Source organism: Sinocyclocheilus rhinocerous, unplaced genomic scaffold (assembly GCF_001515625.1).
Source record: "Sinocyclocheilus rhinocerous isolate Xijiao unplaced genomic scaffold, SAMN03320098_v1.1 scaffold839, whole genome shotgun sequence".
Taxonomy (NCBI): Eukaryota; Metazoa; Chordata; class Actinopteri; order Cypriniformes; family Cyprinidae; genus Sinocyclocheilus; species Sinocyclocheilus rhinocerous.
In genome coordinates this window covers 1,468,726-1,476,188 of record NW_015652287.1, presented here as the reverse complement: position 1 = coordinate 1,476,188, position 7,463 = coordinate 1,468,726, and the positions used below count along the sequence as shown (strand labels likewise).

Below are 7,463 nucleotides of genomic sequence, written 5' to 3'. Positions count from 1 at the left end.
GGCTGTTCAGCAGGTCATCATCATTCAGGGCTACGGCGGGGGAGAGGTGGCCATTGATCAAGCCCTGGAGGAGTCGGCTGCTGCCACTTTACAGACCCTTGCTATGTCTAGTCAGCTGGCCGAAGTGCTACACATCACTGAGGATGGGCAGCTCATCACATCTGGTCGGGACGTGTCTACAGTGACAGGAGGGCAGACCACTCAGTACGTGCTGGTGGAGTCTTCCAGAGAGACTGTAGGAGAAGCAAGACAGGAAGAGGAGGAGGCTGTGCACAATGTGTCTGAGTCTTCCTCTGCTCTGGATGCTTTGCTTTGTGCCGTGACAGAGTTGGGCCAACAAGGCTGCACTAGAGAGGGAGGGATTACCACCACCACAGTGTCAGAACATGTGCCAGAAGAGAAGTGTGAAGGTCAGACCTCTCAGACACAGAGACAAAGTGAAGGACAGGTATATGAGGAGAGGGCAGAAGTGGGTGTGGTGGCTCAGGTAATGGGCTCTACCCATGAGCACACATCTGAGGAAATGCAAGAGGTGCTACAGTTTGCTGCCAGTCAGCTGATGATGAAGGAGGGTCTTACTCAAGTTATCGTCAATGACGAGGGGACACATTACATAGTCACACAGCTGGATGACTCTACCCTGCATGTTGAGGGCACTGTAGAGGATCCATCCAGACATGAGACGATAGTTTACTCAGAAATTAGTCCTGAATGAGGTGAAGACAAGAGATTGAGAGTAGATTTTACTGCATTTGAAATTCACTGTCTGGTGACTTTTTTCTTGTAAGAGGGTGAACTCAGGTCAAAATCTAACATATGTCAAAACCAAGCTTTTTAGGATAGATTGCTTCTTTTTTTACCTTTTCTTGTGCAGTAAGTGGATTCAGGATTGAGGACTAGACATCTTTTACAAATCTCCAGACAACATTCATACATGATTGGTAAAGAACATGTATAAAACTCCATTAATTCTCATAAACTGTTTAAATGAAAAATGTATATTTATGACCTGCTTGTGATTGTTTTATTTTTATTATTCTTATTAAAAATGTGAACTGCTGAAGATATTTTCCAGTAAATTTACCATTTAAAAGTTTACTTTTTGAGAGTTTGACTTGCTAAGGTCCTGTAAATAAAGAACTGACCAGTTTGTTGGCACTATTGTTTGTTTCAGGTACATTTTAGCTATTGTTTAAAAAAAGACAGGCTATGCCTGTAAATCAGAGCGCTTATCTGGGTAATCATCTGGATGAACATTGTTGCCAGGAAGCCTAAATAGTTCAAAGGGGTCATATGATGCAATTTAAATTTTTCCTTTCTCTTTGGAGTGTTACAAGCTCTTGGTGCATAAAGAAGATCTGTAAAGTTGCAAAGACTAAAGTCTCAAATCCAAAGAGATATTCTTTATAAAAGTTAAGAGTCAACCACACCTACCTAAAACGGCTCGTTCTAAGCTTTTCAGACCGATAAGCTTTGTAAAAATCTATGTGTTTCAGAAAGGCGGGGCATCGAGGAGAAACAATCATGTACAGTATGTGGAAAATAATGTGTTTTTTTAACCTTAAACCGCATAACACATTTCATTACACCAAATACACAAAATAATGTTCTTTTTAGCAACATCATATGACCCCTTTACTATGAAGAAAGCAGAAGTAAGTCTTGGAAAATGAGGATTTTCTTCCTTATTATTTTTTCTTGTTTTCTAGTATGAATATCTAAAAAATTATTGAATTAAGATTAGTGGTCGGCCGATATTCGGCATTTTTCAAATATCGGCATCGGCCGATAAGTTTTTCTGTTTGGCCGATGTGTTCGATGTGTACTTTTATTTTGATGGCGCGGCGGTTTTTATTTTGACGGTGCTGAGAACGGCAGTGCCTGAGCGCACACCACTCACATTCTCCCTCTTGTTTTTGTCATTTTCATTGTGTGCTCTATGTAAAATGAGTGTTACCTTGGCTTTATTTGAAAAAAAAAAATATATGATTCCCAATGCACACAAACTTCCCAGAATACTGAGTGCACTGTTGGTTACAGTGTTTACTTCCTTTTTAATTAGATTTTTATTAAAGCATTTTTCACAAATAAATAAATATTTGTCTTCTAAAGTATAAGTATGTTTATTTTACACAACTATTTTTAATCCATTTTCAAATGATTTCAAATTTCTTAAATATAAATTAAAATAAAATTTTATCGGCCATTGGCCTCCCTGCTTTCCAAGATATCGGCATCGGCTGTCAAAAAAACCATATCGGTCAACCACTAATTAAGATCCAATACATCACAAGTAAAATGACTATATTATAGTGATATTATGCCTTGTTTTCTGAAAATAAGTTAGTTTTTGCTTAAAACAAGTAAAAAATATCTGCCAGTGGGAAAATATTTTTAGCCTTAGTTTAGCCTTTTAATTAAGATTATTTTAATTTTCAAATTCTTCTTAATATCTTAATTCAAGAATTTTTAGATATTTATACTAGTAAACAAGACAAATACTAAGGAAGAATATTTTTTTTGCAGTGAACGTGGAAATTATTTCTGTTGTTGGTATTATATAAAATATTATACAGTGGGGAAAATATTTATTTGATCCCCTGCTGATTTTGTAAGTTTGCCCACTCACAAAGAAATGAAGGGTCTGTAATTTTTATGGTAGATTTATTTTAACGTATAGAGACAGAATACCAACTAAAAAATCCAGAAAAAAACACATCATATAAAGGAGATTGATTTGCATTTCAGTGAGTGAAATAAGTATTTGATCCCCAAGCAAAACATTACTTAGTACTTGGTGCAGAAACCCTTGTTGGCAAGCAGAGAGGTAAGACGTTTTTGTAGTTGATCACCAGGTTTGCACACATCTCAGGAGGGATTTTGATCCACTCCTCTTTACAGATCCTCTCTAAATCCTTAAGGCTACTTGGCTGTCGTTCGGCAACTCGAAGTTTCAGCTCCCTCCACAGATTTTCTATAGGATTGAGGTCTGGAGACTGGCTAGGCCACTCCATGACCTTAATGTGCTTCTTCTTGAGCCACTCCTTTGTTGCCTTGGCGGTATGTTTTGGGTCATTGTAATCCTTGAAAACGTATCCATGACCCATCTTCAGTGTTCTGACTGAGGGAAGGAGGTTCTTGTCCAAGATTTTTACAGTACATGGCCCCGTCCATTTGCCCCTCAATGCGGTGAAGTCGTCCTGTACCCTGTGCTTGACTGTAGGGATGGTGTTCTTGGGGTCATAGTCAGCATTTCTTTCCTCCAAACACGGCGAAGTCGAGTTAATGCCAAAGAGCTCAATTTTGGTCTCATCTGACCACAGCACTTTCTCCCAAGCCTTCTCTGAATCATTTAGATGTTCTTTGGCAAACTTTAAACGGGCCTGTAAATGCAGGATTTCAGTCCATTATTGTCCGTAGTGTGTTACCAATATTTTGCTTGGTGACTGTGGTCCCAACTGCCTTAAGATCATTAAAAAGTTCCTCCTGTGTAGTTCTGGGCTGATCCCTCACATTTCTCAACATCATCCTTACCCCATGAGGTGAGATCGTGCACGGAGCTCCAGACCGAGGCCGGTTGATGGTTATTTTGTATTTCTTCCATTTCCGAATAATCGCACCAACAGTTGTCTCCTTCTCACCAAGCTTCTTGCTGATGGTCTTGTAGCCAATTCAAACCTTGTGCAGATCTACAATCTTGTCTCTGACATCCTTTGACAGCTCTTTGGTCTTGCCCATGGTGGTGGGAGAGGAATGGAAGTTACAGATTGTGTTGACAGGTGTCTTATACACCTAACGAGCTGACATTAGGAGTAACTTCTTAAAGTGGCAGGACTAATCTGTGTTCCACATGGGCACATAACCTATGGGAGCCAGAATTCTTGCTGGTTGGTATGGTATCAAATACTTATTTCACTCACTGAAATGCAAATCAATTTCTAACCTTTATATAATGTGTTTTTTTCTGATTTTTTTGTTTGATATTCTGTGTCTATCCGTTAAAATAAACCTACCATAAAAATTACAGACCCTTCATTTCTTTGTAAGTGGACAAACTTACAAAATCAGCAGGGGATCAAATAAATATTTTTCCCAGTGTATAAAATTCTAATATTTATATATATATGTATATGTATATGTATATGTATATATATATATATATATATATATATATAATTCTGGATTATTCTTTACACCTATTGGTTTACTTTTACTTTTAATTTTTTTTAAATTGTGCTCCTATTTGCTTTTGTAATTTGTTATTAATGGCCATTGTGTGTCATGTGGATGTGATTTGCCTTATGATTTCTCTCTCTTTATTTTTTCCTAAAAATAAACATTATTTTGAAAAATCACCATTTAAGAAATAATAAATATTGCTATCGTTAAAATAAAATAAAGGTGGAATAAAAGTATCGGTATCATATTAAATGTAAAGCAGGTGTACTTAAAGCAAGGTAATTGAATCCATAAAATGCAATTAAAATCTACTTCATATAATCAAATGTAGTCGATTTGTCCAGTAGCTACATTCAGTTTATTTGATAAAATGCAGATATATTGTACCTTTACAATGTTTCGTAAATTTTAGTGTTTTTCTTGTCCGATACTGAAAACAAATGCAAACAGTCCTTATTTCAGATAGTTAAGTATCAATAAATGTCCGGTAGATGTCGCATCCTCCAATATGATATGGCGCTGCTGCCTACGCTGTGTCTCGGCTCACTGAAGTGATTTTGAGATCCATTTTGAAATCCAAATCGCTCACACTACACCCGCTCTATACTGGAACTATGCCGCGGGGCCGGCCGCAAAAAAAAAGGATTAAAGATGACAGCGAAATCGGTAAAGTCCACTGCAGTCTCACAAATAAAAACTTCACACCATAAACTATTTGTTTACGTGCATAGTGCATGACGAAAATGCAACAGAAGGTTACAGAAAATCATTTGAAGCGTGTGTATATAGTCCCCGGATATAGTATTTCGGTTGTGTGTGCGCGTGTGTGTATCTTTGTGTTTTTGTGCTGCCGCAGGAGTGATTGCGGCGGAATGATATTAATAACTCAGTCATGTGCAGGAGAATGCGTCACTGGAGTGGTTGTTGTAGAGTTCATATTCTGCTCCCAACACTCTCTGAACATTTAAGACATTTAATTAAAATGGATTTTGGGCTGCTTGGCATCGTTGCTAATGTTAGCTAATGCTTCTGTACATTTGTCAGGAGGGGGGTAGAACTTGTCGGGCAGTTATGTAAGATGTGTTTATAGCCTATTTTGGGGATTTATGTACCGATACAGTGATGATACTATATAGTATTTACACAATCTGTTTAATCGGTCTGGTTTTCGCAATGTTTAGTTGGTCTAACGTTAGTTGGTCTTAAGGCTTTGTTAGCTGTCAAACAACCAAAATGTCTCTAAAAAGAGTAAGACCAGTGGATTCCGACTTAGTGGTCAGCCAAAAGACCAAAACTGGTTTAAGTGTTTCTTCTTGTTGCGAATGCACAGTACCATGGTACATTTATGTTAGTTAACAGAGGCATATTTGGCACGTTCAGTCTGTGTTTAACTTTAACCAGTTTAGGCAACAGCCCAGCTGTCATTGTTAAATGCTGCTATTAAAGTTTATGATATAAAATGATTTTCACAGCCTGGCTCTAAAGTGAAAAGTTTACAAAACATTTCATAAAATGGATTGAAAAGTTACAAAATATATTAAAGCTCTAAGTACTTTTTTTTTAAGAAAAGGATGCTGAGGCATAATGTAACAGGCCCCACTCGCCTGCTCCGAGTGGGTCTTGGGTGTGGGAGGCAGGCGCACTAACAAGGAGGCTAAAGACTGCAGCCACTAATGCACCTCTGCACAGCACCTACTTGTTGGCCTCCGTTGCACTCACCCCCCTAAACCTCACTCCCATCTGGGTCACTGGCACCAATGTAACGGGTCCCACTCGCCTGCTCCGAGTGGGTCTCGAATCCGGGTCACGGCACCAATGTAACAGGTCCCACTCGCCTGCTCCGAGTGGGTCTCGAACCTGGGTCTCCGGCGTGAAAGGCGGGCGCACTAACAAGGAGGCTAAAGAATTTACTCAGAAGTAGCAAAGAAGTAGAATTCATTAATGCTTGAAGCTAGCTTGCAGAGCTGAAGTTGTAAAACATTTTGAACAGGATGATTGGGGTAAATGGTGCTTATTTTATCTTCTGGGAAACACGTAAGTGTCTTATGTAGCTTCTGAAGGGCATAAATAAATACATACATACATAAATGATAACTTAAATAAGGGAAACATGCTAAGGATGGGTATTTTGTCAGTTTTTCCCATATATTAAAAGAACATCTATGGATTAAAGGAATGTAATTGTTTCAAATAATCCAGTGGTTTTCAGTATGTCAGACATTGCTGTTTGAGCTGAAGCTGAAAAGTGAAAGAACATGTGGTAAACTGAAGGCCTTTGCTAGCTTTTTAATTAACTCAACAAATGTATCATATATTAGATTATGCAGATACACACAACATGAATGAACTTGTATGATAGGAATGCACTTGATTGTGCTAGCCAGAATTTGTAACACAGTTTGGTTAGTTTGGTTCAGTTGCTTAATCCAAATCAGTTCACTCCCACTACCCCTGACTGCACTGGATTGTGTTCACACTGTGTTTTTTAATTCTAAACCACAGTATTTTTATAAAAGCAACATCTGTTTACCCCTGTTGCTAGGTATCAGTGATGCAGAAGAAAGCGGCAAAATGCATATGGCCTCATATTTATTTACGTTTGCTGTTGAACATTTGCCTTTGTCTCCAAAGCATCAACACATAATGACACTTGCGTCAATCTGCTGTGAATGTACAGCAAATTTTCTGAAGAATGTGGGTGTTACGGGCAAACAAGACGTGAGACATGCAGATCCATTCGCAAGCTTTATTTAAGGACGTCGTCAACACAGGCGAGGGTCAGACTATGGCAAACAGATACATTGATGGCAAGACACAAGAATAGTCCAGTGAACGGGTGTGGGGTCGATCTCTGGCGAACAAAGTCCAAACAGGGTAATCCAAAGGGTAATTCCGAAACACAGGCGATGATCCAGACGAGGGGTAAACAGTATCCAAACAGGGCGAGACGAAGGGGTAATCCGAAATACACAGGCAATGATCAGAACAGAGAAAACAGACAAGGCAAGACTAAGCTAAGACTAGGAAACTCAAAGCAGGCTCCGTAACGTAGCTATCACTGACTAGCGATATGCGCATACAATACTCGGCAGTGAGAGAGAGGAAGTCCATGGCTTATGTAGGGTGTGTGATTGGTTACAGCTGTGTACAATCAGGGCAGTGGATGATGGAAAATGCAGTCCATGGTGACGTCTAACAGTCTGTGTAGTGAGAGAGTCAATATGATGAATGAGTGATCTCTGGTGGCGATCAGACGGAAGTCCATGGACAGGATTCGTGACATA

The 7,463-nt window shown here is 39.0% G+C and overlaps 1 pseudogene; it reads left to right on the top strand.

Moving 5' to 3' along the window:
* The window catches only part of LOC107714430 (zinc finger protein 407-like), an 89,774-nt pseudogene extending 88,766 nt beyond the window's left edge, over positions 1-1,008 (top strand).
* Positions 1,009-7,463: the final 6,455 nt, after the last annotated feature.